Raw genomic sequence first — 14,173 nt, 5'->3', positions numbered from 1 at the left:
TGTAATTACTGGAGGTTGTAAATGTTGTGGCTTTGCTCTCCAACACACCGGTGTGCTGTGCTGGTAACGAATTGCCATGTTCTGTTTACGTGACAAACCTTACGAATGAGCTGGTGGAGGGCTTAACGACACATTTATATTTATGCGATCTTACCCAAAAAAAACCTGTATTATGTATATTTAACATATTTTACACCCTACGTAGCCAACCGTGTTCATCGGACGTGGGGTGGGAAGGAAAACATTTTCAATACGCAAGAAAGCTGCTCTGTTTGGTGTCGTGTATTTAGGTGTACATATGCGACTATCAGCAATGTGAGGTTTTTATATATATACAGTTCATTCTATTTATTTCGCTCATTACTTGATAGTGCGTTGGCAGTGGATCACAAGCACAAACAACATAAAACTAATTTATTAATAACACTGCATTAAAAATAAATAAACATATACACGTATTATTGGCGACGTTTCGGGCAATAGCTCTGTATTGCCCAAAAGATTTTACCTGCGCCCGAATAAAACCCAAAAAAAGAATACTACTTTTAAATATATTTTCAGTCAGTGTTGTTGACGATTTCTTTGAAATCTTATTGATTTTATTAACGCGTGTTTTGAGTTTCAGTCATTTAGGTTTTAATTACTTAGATTTATTTTTTGGCGCAGATAAAAAAAACACCCTTCAGGCAATAAATACTATTTTTTCGATGGGGATCTGATTACATCATATAATGTAACCATATACTGTATTGTTATGCAAACGCCGGCATGTATGTGAAAATCTAGAGGATGTTACACCAAACACATAGATTTATAAAATCAGTTTGTGTACAGCTACTGGGTGGATCATCATTACATCGCAGGATCGCAAGATGTGGCAGCAGTTTGGGCAGACCTTCATCCAGCAGTGGATTGAACATTGTCATTAGAAAAACAAGGATATCAACACATTATCAATGGAAAGTCGACAAACAAAACTCACCGTGTCATCAAATATTTATATAGGCCATTTACCATAGTAAACTGATTCAGGATCCATAATAAAGGTTTTAGGGTTAGATCGCGTTATTTATGAATGTATAGTAACCCTCCACCACCCGACACGGCCAATCAGCAAAATAAAGTGTCACGTTGACAAAAGACAATTAGTTCACTACTTTAGCCCACCGGTGTGTTGAAGAGTGAATCCACAACATTTTCAATACACCGGTGGGCTAAAGTAGTGAACTAATTGTCTTTTGTCAACGTGACAATTTATTTTGCTGATTGGCCGTGTCGGGTGGTGGAGGGTTACGACACATTTATAAATAACGCGCTCTAACCCTAAAACCTTTATTATGAATAATATTGGTCGCGAAAGCCTACGTGTTAAACTGATTCAGGATCCTTAATACACACCTGGAATCGATCATATATGCAGAATGTGCTCATCTCAAAGTTGTTCATTTGTCTGGAGTAACTATATCGAAAAAAGTCACGAGGAAACCCCAAAAGACGTTAGATCCGTCCCATAAAATCGTTAAAGGCAGCTTCCCAAGCTATAGAATTGTTGCCTGCGATTGCTCCAAAATAATTAGTTGAGCTTCACCAAGTCTCTTGTTTGCAATAGTTATTTAGAACATACGCACTCAGTTGGTATATCAGTTTCTCACTCGACTGCCAATCTGAGTTTAAATTAGCCGTGGCTAAATTATCCGTGGCTAATTTAAACTCAGATTGCTGGGATGCCCTCGCAAGAACCACTGAGACCAGTGGCGAATCGTGACATCTCCAGTAGGTGGGGCTGTTGTGAGTGACCTATGGAAAGATGTTGTTCTAATTAAGAAAAACCTCGTCATGCTTACTGGCATTCCCGTGAAAGTGATAAAACTGTCTTATCTACCAATGATAGGTATTTATAAACAATACGAAACAATACAACATAGCACTCAAATGCTGTCCCCATGACACTCAAGTCCACAATAGAAAACCCCTTTGACACTGCCAAAAGCCGTAAGAGCAATAAAATATCAGCTGACACGAATCAACAAATTAGTCAAGGCATATTGTACAATAACAACCACACACCGTCACAAAAAGTTTTGATCTGTATTCACTGGCGACATTAATGCAATGTACAAAGGCCTCCTATTTACTTTTCACGAGAGCATGTTTCGTTGTGTGGTCGCTGTCTGATATCTGTGGCAACTGACATCATTTGTTTCCTCCTGGAGCGTGCGGGCCGTGAGCTGTTATATTTGCACAGTGCAACCTCCTCGCGTTGTGGCATCGTCTCTCATCGCAGCCACGGGCGCCTGTTTCCACGGCCCTGAATGGGTCTCAAGCGGCGTGGCTACATTGCGATAAGCCGATCGCAATGAACGAAGGGAAATCTCTCACTCGGACGCCTTCACAGCTGCCCCGAGACCTCCCCGAGGCACAAATCATACCGTGGTGTGTTGCAGCGGTTTCTGATATGAACAACTTAAAACGTTATCTTCATTAGGTAACCTACGTCGAAATACTTTTTTTTTACACGACAAAACAATTTAAAGAAAAGTATTTTTCTTAGAAAAATAATTTCTCATCCCCATCTGCTTGGTGGGGTGGCGCCCCAGCGTCCCCGAGTGGACGAGCCGCGCGTGATTGAGACACCGCTCCACCTCGTACGGTGGTGATCCTTCTTGGGCGCCACGGCAGCGAGATGTTCGCTGCCTTGTTCAGGTGTGCAGGAGGCCGTGGGATCGATCCCGACCCTGACGCCTGCATATTTGTAGTTCGCATGTTCTCCCCGTGGTGGCGTCGATTTTACTCCGAGTCGTCTGGTTTTACCCCTCCACATTTAGAAACATGCGCTTCGAGCATTTGGCTCCTATGCATTTCCACACGATAAGCCACTTCGTTGAGCCATCATTTGTGGGCAGGTCGCTTCTGAAAAAGAGCTATATAGCTCAGTGGGCCTTACCTGTGAGTAAATCTTCCTGAAAACATAACCATAATTATTCTGGAATATTTTATCTTGGTGGCCCGGAGTCTGTGGTAGAAAATCCATGTTGTTTTTATCAGGTGAAATCTCTGCACAGGTATGACCATTGTTGACTTGTCACGAAGAAATGCTCAGCAGGAGGTGATTAAACTGCACTGACCCTTTCAGTCAATTTGGAATGACTTACACCTATGGCGTTGTGATTATGGGCCTTCCGCTCTCAAGATTGTTTAAATTGGTTGTTATTATGTACATGTACATCCTGTTGGTCAATTTACTGCTGGAGGGCCTCCCAATATACCATGCGGGCATTGCGAGTTATTTTACCATACATATTTCACCATGCTGGTCGGTGAAGGTGGGGTAACACAATTACAATACGAGTTGATACACTGGCCTCTGCTGCCCACAATGTGTTCATATACGTGGTGGTCGCCTACATGAGCACTCTCTGGGCTCTGATGGAATTGAGTGCATTCCAGGTGACTGGGTCAAAAGCTATTATGTATAGTAGATTATATACCTGGAAATATTGCATGGTAAAATATATTTTGATAACTTGTAATCCTGCTATCTTCCAGGTAAACTGCCTAATTGTTTCGTAATTGATGTATTTGATTTGCAATACAATGTAAGCCTAAACGGTACAGTATCTGCATTTTTGTCTAAACTTATTGACCGAGTTAATGTTTTCTGGACAGTTAATCTGAGGCAGCATACCAGGGCTGCATTTTAGCGCAAGTATGGCAAGTCTAAACGATACTGTATGTGGCAAGCAGAAATACTTGTATGCCGGTCCCAGTAAAAAGCATTGCATTCCCACTGGTTGGGAAACAGATTAGTTACTAGAGTCAAAAATTACAAAAGAACAATAATTTTCATCGTTGTGGAGAATATGATAAGCCGACAATGTCTCCCTGACATGCTGTTCTGCATTAGCAGAATCAGGCTTGCTTGAATCAATGCTGGTGAACTACCAGATGTAATAGGCAAGATATGGGTCCTAGTTCGACGCCAAATTATATACAGCATATTACATAACACAAAATAAACATTCGCATCGTTGTGGATATGATCATAACCATTTATTCAAGCAATCATGACTGCTGTTGACACACTGTATGTTGAAACCGGTCTAGAGTTTGCTTGCACGTGCAATGAATAGCATAATTCCGTCAATCGCAGAAGATGGAATGTGCTGCTTTGCATTTCCTACGAATATGATAGATGTTACCTAGTTTGATTTACATTCCATACGATGGCTGTAAAGGCCTATCCTGGAGAGACAGAGCTTGCCGCAGTTGTAGTTCCTTGCAGATGAGTCATGGCTGGCACCCTACGTTGGACGTTCGTGATTATTAAGGTGCTGAAGACAATCTTGATTTGAAGCTTTCGTGACTGCAGGAATCCATACTCTGTGGTTCTTTCGGAAAAGTCACGTAGGTATAAAATAAAATAAATCACGACGTTTCGGGCGCAACACAAGCGTCCGTCATCAGGTGGGAAAGCATGGTCTGACGACGGACGCTTGTGTTGCGCCCGAAACGTCGTGATTTATTTTATTTTATACCTACGTGACTTTACCGAAAGAACCAAAGAGTGCTGAAGACATTTAACGGCATCGTTCCGTGAGCACAACCAGAATCTCTCTTGCCAGTTTTCTCTTACTCTTGCCATAGCATCCCACGTGTTGATGTTAATGTCAGAGGTTCTTAGGTTGCACTTGCAAACATCTTTAAAGTGTAGTTTTGCGTGACCCATAGGCCTCTTCGCGTTAACTACCTGAACCGGGGAGGATGTCTTTAAGTACGCATCTGTCTTGTATTCTGTCCAATTGCTCAAACCAACTTCTCTGTTTCAGAAGGGCCAAGATGGTGGCTAAATTTGCCTGGGTAAGGCCATCTGCGTTCGGTGATTGTCTTACCAGGTAATAACCACGGATGTGACGCAAACAGTTGACTCTGGTCCACGGACTCCGGTTTTTAGCCTCTGGACCCTGAACCCAGAGAGGTGTTGAGCTGCTTCTCTTGGTGGCTGCAGGTGGTTCATTTGTTGCTACCGTACAGCAGAGTGCTGAGGACAGAGGTTCGATGGATCAGCACTGTTGTCTTGATAGTTAGCTTGGCATTGTTCCATGTACGCTTTGTGAGTCTGCCAAAAGTCGTTGCTGCCATCCCAATCCGAACATTAAATTCCTCTTTGAGCGACGGTTATCCGTCACCTTTGAGCCGAGGTAGCACAATTGGTTGACTACCTCGAGGGGAGTGTTGTCAACAATACTAATTGAGTGTTTTGTGACACCTTGACCCATGATGATAGTTTGTTGATGCAAATAGTCAAGGAGAATATAGAGCAAGCGTGGGAGAGGCGGTCCATAAAGTTCTGCAGCTGGCTTTTTCATGGGTAACTAATGCGGCATAGTCTGCGAACAAAAAAAATCCTTGCAGATAAGACTGTGAAAACCCTGTCCAGGTTTTCTTGGACATTGTCTGCTCATCAATTAGAATTTTAAAGAGTTTTTTTTACATGCGAAACTGGTTTGTCCTCTTTGTTATAACACTCAAAATGTGCCATTTCATTTACATGAACTGAGTGATTTGTGAGTCACAGATTGCCTGTGCAAATACAGATTGTGCTATGGACATGGTTACCTAAGTTTGATTTCTGTATAAATCATTTATTCGCATACTCACACTCAAATGAGTCAGACCAGTCGACACGCCGCAGCTGCGTACATCATTTCAGTAATACGTGATACAAGAAAATATAGGAATGGTGGTAAGGGCTTCAACACATTGCCAAACGGAGGGAAGGGAAGGTTAGATGGAGCTGTTCTATGCAATAAAATGCAATCATCAATGGGTGTAGCCACAATCAAGAACTCGAGATTAATAACAATTAAAATAAAGCATACGATCTATAAAGCGCTGGTCTCCCAAGGAGAGACGTCTTACGTGGTAATGCACGCTCGTGCGGTCGCGAGCGCAAGTGATGCGTTGTTTTGATTCGGGGGGGGAGCAATGTGTGTAGAACGTGGTCATGGTGAGATAAGATACGGGTGAAGAGGGACGAGTCGGCGGCTCTGGGTGCACAAGAACCCTGCAGGTTGCCGAGGAGCAGAACTGACTCGAGCCAATCACGCTCAAGCTGCGTTGGTAACTCCCCGGCGTGCCGGAGAGCCGTAGGTCATCTTGGCGATAATGGTTGAGGCGAAAGCAGTATACATATAACTTTGCGGCATTCTATGCGCACGTGGTGTGCATAAAAAGTACGAGCACACGACACTATCATAGAGGCAATGTGGGGGGGGGGCATTGAACAGTTACTGATGATGCCCATACCCACAATTTGCATCACCGCCTCTCTGTTTATAAATTAAAAGGGGAGATGGATCAGGGGTGTGATTGATGCTGCCAGGTGCCTTATCTACCACCCTTTGGCCTGAAGACCAGTTCTGTGGACTTTTCTTGATTGAGCGTGAGGTCATTGCAAGTGGCCCACTTCCGATGTCTGTGGTCGATTTCTTAGGCAGTTGATGCAGAATTGAATTCTGAAATCGTTAAATATGTGTCTTCTGCGAAATTCAACGAGTCCACTGCCGGTGGTTCTCGGTTGTAGGTGGACGACAGTGATGATAAAGCCTGCAGGGCTAAGCTATGACCCCTGTATTACACTTGGCATTGATCATAACATACTCATAAGTCTCATTCGCAAACCCGGTGCAATGAGAATGGTTATTGAGAAATGAGACTTTCCAGTTATAGATGTTGTCGGAGACATTCACGATTGAGAGTTTCTCGAGTAAATAAGCGTAACGGACAGTGTCAAAGGCTTTGCTGAAGTCCAGGCAGATGACACACACGTCCTCGTTTGTGATGAGCATGAGAGCAATGGTGCAGGGCAACAGTGGTGGAGCCTGAAGGGCGGAAATCAAATTGATCGGAGAAAGTCAAGGATGGTGGTAGGTTGCGTAGAATGGGAAAGATGAATGTCCTTACAACAATCCTTTCAAGCACCGTGGATAAAGCAGAAGTGATGAGCTGAGTTTAAATTTTAGAGCGATTGGCAAGGAGCCAACCACCATCAGTGGTTCAGATATCACTCACCACCATAGTGTGTCAGATATCACTCACCACCATCAGTGGTTCAGAACATCACTCACCACCATCAGTGGTTCAGATATCACTTATCACCATTAGTGGTTCAGACATAACTCACCATCATCAGTGGTTCAGATATCACTCACCACCATCAGTGGTTCAGACATAACTCACCATCATCAGTGGTTCAGATATCACTCACCACCATAGTGTGTCAGATATCACTCACCACCATCAGTGGTTCAGAAAATCACTCACCACCATCAGTGGTTCAGACATAACTCACCATCATCAGTGGTTCAGATATCACTCACCACCATAGTGTGTCAGATATCACTCACCACCATCAGTGGTTCAGAACATCACTCACCACCATCAGTGGTTCAGATATCACTCATCACCATTAGTGGTTCAGAACATCACTCACCACCATCAGTGGTTCAGATATCACTCACCACCATCAGTGGTTCAGATATCACTCATCACCATCAGTGGTTCAGACATCACTCACCACCATCAGTGGTTCAGATATCACTCATCACCGTCAATGTGTCAGATATCACTCACCACTATCAGTGGTTCAGATATCACTCACCACCATCAGTGGTTCAGATATCACTCTCATCGGCAATAGTAGTCGAAGTAACTTGTACGCGTTCAAATTATTTCACTGTCATTATATTTTCAGAAGCAATTACATAATCTCAAGGCCGTAGCCATGGAGTCAACATTGGGGGGGGGGACCAAATCTTCCAGGGGGTCTGGGGGTCCCCCCCAGAAAATTAATCTAAATTTGAAAACGAATTTTCTGCATTTCCTGCCTAAAATATTTTAAAAATTCACTAACACATAGGATGGACTTTTTATTATTATTTTTACAATAATGTCTAATAGTGTATTGTATTACATTGCTCTGTTTTTTATTTTTTACCTTTTCTTGTTTCATTGTATGTAATGGCAGAGATTATGGATTAATAAAGTACAACCATAACCACAATCATATAAACAGAAATCTATTTTATAGCAATATATTGGGGGGGGGGACATTTTGAGCATATTTATTATAATTACGGCCTTGTATAATCTGTGCAAAACATAACCCCCCAAATTAATGGGGTGTCCCTTGTTCACTGTATTACATTGTATTACCATACCTTTTGATTTAAAGCTTTCGTGACTGCAGGGATTCATATTCTTGGTTCTTTCGGTAAAGTCACGTAGAAGGGAAACAATAAAATAATAAAAAATATAAAACATACCTTGATAACTGTATTGCATTGTATTACCATACCTTGTTAACTGTATTACATTGTATTACCATACCTTGTTCACTGTATTACATTGTATTACACCATACCTTGTTCACTGTATTACATTGTATTACCATACCTTGTTCACTGTATTACATTGTATTACCATACATTGTTAACTGTATTACATTGTATTACCATACCTTGTTAACTGTATTACATTGTATTACCATACCTTGTTAACTGTATTACATTGTATTACCATGCCTTGTTAACTGTATTACATTGTATTACCATACTTTGTTCACTGTATTACATTGTATTACCATACCTTGTTCACTGTATTACATTGTATTAGCATACCTTGTTAACTGTATTACATTGTATTACCATACCTTGTTCACTGTATTACATTGTTTTACCATACCTTGTTCACTGTATTACATTGTATTACCATACTTTGCTCACTGTATTACATTGTATTACCATACCTTGTTCAGTGTATTCCATTGTATTACCATACCTTGTTAACTGTATTACATTGTATTACCATACCTTCTTCACTGTATTACATTGTATTACCATACCTTGTTAACTGTATTACATTGTATTACCATACCTTGGTCACTATATTACATTGTATTACCATACCTTGTTAACTGTATTACATTGTATTACCATGCCTTGTTAACTGTATTACATTGTATTACTATACCTTGTTCACTGTATTACATTGCATTACCATACCTTCTTCACTGTATTACATTGTATTACCATACCTTGTTCACTGTATTACATTCTATTACACCATACCTTGTTCACTGTATTACATTGTATTACCATACCTTGTTAACTGTATTACATTGTATTACCATACCTTGTTCACTGTATTACATTGTATTACCATACCTTGTTCACTGTATTACATTGTATTACCATACCTTGTTCACTGTATTATATTGTATTACCATACCTTGTTAACTGTATTACATTGTATTACCATACCTTGTTAACTATATTGCATTGTATTACCATACCTTGTTAACTGTATTACCATACCTCTAAAAATGCATGACCAAATATATTTCTTGGTGTACATGAAAACATATATATCTCAATCAGCTCAAGCCTCCCATGAATTACGTGACTTCTGTGTGGCCACCCACGGTCTGCCCCCCCCCCCCTCTCTCTCCCCACCCCCTGTGAAAACGAACACCTCTCCTAAGTGCAGCTGACTTCACTTCTGCTCGCTCCTTCCTTCTCTCTCCCACTCTTCCCACCCCCCTCATCACTCTAATCATCCTCTTCTTGACCCGGTCATTTCTTCTCCCCCTCCTCCCCTTCCTGCTTGGCGCTTCTTCTTTCATCCTGCTGGCCACCTTGAGCCGCGCTCTCTTTGTCTGCTCTGTGGACTTCTGTCCCAGCAGGCCTTCCCTTCCCCGCTCATCTTGGTCCGTCTTTCCCTTTTGTGCAACTGCCTCTACTTCCCTTCCAGTGCAGTGCCACGGGGTACGAAACTTTGTAAAATCCCACATCCCAACATTGGCTTTAATTAACGTGGTATAAAATATTGCATAAAGGAAATATGCCAAGCATTTTGACTTGCTTAGTAAATATAGCTGGCTGTTATTGTGAGAGGGTTTTGAACTACTTGTCGGTGTGTCAACTGCAGCACTGCATTCTTAAACGTTTCCATTTATCTGTCCACTGAAATTGATGAAGCGGTGATGTAGTGGTCTATAAACCTGGTGTCCTGACTTCGATTCCCAACTATGAGGACGTCCATAAATGACGTCACGCACCTAGGGTGGGGGGGGGGTCAGACATTTGTGACGATGTGTGACAAGGGGGTTTGAGAAATCTGACGTCACATCAAAATGCGCAACTTTAAATAAATATATACAACAAGTTCTACTTAATTAGATAGACTTTTTTAATAAATGTTTTCTCCTACAACATCAGAGTACAGCACCACATTAAATACGCAACTACAATGATAATAGTTTAAAGCGATTTGAAGCATGTTATATATATATTTTGGGGGGGAGGTGGGGCAGAGCTTTGTGACGTCATTTTTGAGGGGGGGGGTCTGTCCAAAATCGCGTGACGTCATTTATGGACGGCCCCTATGCCAACGAGTGGTGAGTGGTATTTGAAACTTATACGATTAAATCTGAATGCGCGTGTCAAGATATAAAAACAAAGTCAACTCTTTTTTTTATAATTGTACGAGCTTGTCTGCCCGTCCTAGAACAGGAAGCTGTAATATTTACGGAAAAATTAAGCAGAGTATAATTGTATGTTGTGTAAATTTAATGGAAGTGAATCTTGCACGAAACTATGTAATCAAACACTTCACTGCAGTTCACTGTAGCGCTGTATTAATGACAGTGTTTCTTGCACGAAACTATGTCATAAAACACCTCACTTTACGTCACTGTAGCACTGTATATAACTGACCTTGAATTTGTTCAAATTCACTGCTCTGATACTATATTCTCTTCTGCTTTCGGTCGCTGGGGTTGAAATAAATTGTTATTCCATGCAATATCTGGAAAATTACCGAGAAATGTTCTATTTTATCATAATGTGGGGAGCATAAATTAGACTTTTGTCTCAAGTGTTGATTAAATAAATAAAGACACCAAATCCACTTTGTTGCTGCGTATAATTATTTATTAGATTCTCTTTCAATAAAGAAACGTCAAACTTAAAGCGAATTTGTGAAAAAAATGTATTTCCACTCGACCGTCTTCTGCACGAGGGTAAAAATCCACCCGCTCATGAATATTAATGACGGGGGGGCGTGGCATGTGGAGTGACGTCACGCACGTTACACACAGACGTTCTTGGCTCATTATAGTAGTAATATGCATTTCTCAAATATATATTTTTTTAAAAAATAGGTGACACACCTTGGTAAACTCCGTCAATATAGACGTGTTTGACACAATCCAATTAATACAAGTTAATCATTCTCCTCCATTCACTTTGTATATATAGAGGGAGGGGGGGGTATTTACTTGTCATTTTTGTTCAGATACCCTAACACAAATGGACTTTGATCAGTGAGTGTAGAGCAGGGATGTGCGGTCAGGGGAGGTAGGGGAGGCAGAGCCTCACCTGTCATATTCCAATGAAAATAGCTGTTACGAAAAGTAAAAAAAAGAATAATTAAATAAAATCAATATTAAGATTTTTACACTGATCTGTGTTATAAATGTAATTTCTGTACGATTCCAATCATTTTTATAGTCAAAATCGCCAAATTTGCGGAGCTCTGCTGCAAATACAGGAAGAGACGAGAGGTGAGGCAGCGACGAGCTCAGCCTCCCCTCTGATTGCGCAACCCCTCAGTAACTGGATGGAGCGCGGGCAATAAGCACGTGCCTGTTTCTATCTCAGTATGTCACCAATGTAATGTTTGTAGACCCCTTTATTTCATATCCTCGATTTCCATACTCCAGGTAACTTATTTCACGTATGTGTATAAAGATATTTAGGCTCGCTGCAATGAAAAAGCACCAGGGGAGGCAGCTATCACATCTGCCTCACTGAGGGGGACATGTCTAACACGCCCCCTCAATGAGGACACGCCCCCTCAATGAGGCCACGCCCCCTCTGTGAGGCCACGCCTCCCTCCGTGTGTGAATCTAGCTCTGACACGAGCCAGTGCCTCCCCAGCCATTGACCTCACCGCACGTCACTGGTGTAGAGCTACCCATCTATGATTAAGGGAGTTAGAATGATACAGTGTAGCTTTTAGGAGTGGAATGGTGGAATGGCAGTATGGAAGCTCTCCTACCTGCAGTAAAAAAGGGTACAGATGTCACCTAGAGAAAGAGCTATATTCGAGTGAGCTAGAGAGCCCCTATAAAATGTATTTGGCCTACCCCTCCACGCTGCCAGGACATCTTGGCAGGGGTGTCAGTATCCACAATTTACCCCACCATACATAACCTGCTGGTCGACTCAGAATGGCATATCAATTCACACTTTTGGGTGGACAGAGGAAGGGCATTTAATAAACTTGCACCATTGTTGCAACTGCGGCGTTGGGAAATCGAATCGAACTCGGAACCTCTAGATTGCAAGTCCAGTGTGCTAACCATTAACTATGACAGTAATGTGGGCAATACCCGTATGTTCACAATATTGTGATTAGGGTAATTAATTTATACGACATTATTTATCCAGGTAAGCATCTCAGAGTCTTAAGACTGCAGAGTATGTTTCAATGTGATGTTTTGTACATGCGAGGAAAGTGTAGTACTCAGAGAAAACACACGCATACTCTTTGGTTCTATTGGGTAAAGTCACGTAGGTGAAAATTAAATAACAAAAAATCACGACGTTTCGGCCACAACACAAGCGGCCTTCATCAGGTGAAGGGACGAGACTGTCTGGAGGACAGCGCTGGAGTGGAAGAAGTCACGCTCAGATCACGACCTTTAAGCTGTGTGAGAAGAAAAAGACCACGCGCCTTGACAAAGGAATTAGCATATAATTTAGCATTGAAATGGCTCATTGAAATAGCTAAGTTAAAATATACACATCCGCAGAGGTACCCCTTGACGCACACTCAATGGTCCACAAAGATGAGTTCACAAACTATATGTCGTGACGCCATGCCTTATTCAGCCCAATGAAAGCATCACTAAGTCTCAGAACTCTTTCCAGGCATGGAATTTTTTTTACCTTATCCTATTGGAACATGTTTAATTATGGAAGGAAACCAGAATGTCCGAAAACAACACACGCATGCAAACGACACCCAAACTTCACACAGATCATAGTCACAGAGCCGCTTCATGTACTGGCTCACATGGGCACCCTGCAGGCATGTGTTTTGTATATACAAGGTAGTTCTCTTTTTCACTGCATTAAACATTATTAATCGGTCAGCTTTTCAAGAATCTCATTGTCGACAGGGCTCAAAAGTGTGAAGCGTGTTTTCTAATTACATCAGGCTCAGTACATTACTCGTTCTGCACAATACTACTACAGTTAATTTGTTTTAACCGAGGCAGCATTCTGTTGAAGGCAATAGTACAGTACAATATCTTTTCCGAGAATTAAACTGACGAAAATAAAGCCACAATTATATATAGAGAGAAAATCGAAACCATCTCCGATGTTCTGTTGACGTAGTCATTATACAAACCAATGGAAACAAACAACAGGAAATGAGTAAATAATAAAAAACGAAGGCTACATATCTGGGCTACAGACTAACGTGAGAAAACCATACATATTGTACAAGTTCACCCAATAAAATAATATACAGTTATGCAATGGTGCGAGAGATACAACTGGAAACATAATACAGAGTACGTATGCAGTATTTTGGGGGATATTTTTAAAGGATAAAATATCAAAAAAGAGTTAACCAAACAGCGAGAGCCAACCGGCTTGGAGTGCTTTTTGAAATTTTAATTTGTAAAAAAAAAAACGTAACTCAAGAATGCCATCGAAATTTTGACGCCATTACATTCTTGCGTGTGACAAAATGGTCAGGAGCTGAATGCCAATGTCGCGGGATCTGTGTGATAGCCACGACACTGCTGAAGGATATAGCTTGTTCAAGTTTTTTTTTTAAAGCATTAAAGTTTTACTGTTCCTTCCGTCGAGAAAGTACAGAACACGGTGGTTTACTCTGGTCTATCGGTTGGGTTGAATGGCCCACAATCGCGCTTTGCCTTATCTTTAATTTTCCATTCAGCTGCCAATGAAAGGTATAAAACAGAGTGGCGTAATTAGCTGATGGGAGTGCGTCAATTTTAGGGGCATCGGTTCATTACAAGAACACTCTGGCCAGAGACAGGCGTTGACATGCAGCGTCTAATCAGCAGGGTCTG

Source organism: Petromyzon marinus, chromosome 26 (genome assembly GCF_048934315.1).
Source record: "Petromyzon marinus isolate PM22_M1 ecotype Great Lakes invasive population chromosome 26, UKy_Petmar_22M1.pri1.0, whole genome shotgun sequence".
NCBI classification, from domain to species: Eukaryota; Metazoa; Chordata; class Hyperoartia; order Petromyzontiformes; family Petromyzontidae; genus Petromyzon; species Petromyzon marinus.
This window is presented reverse-complemented; position numbering follows the sequence as displayed.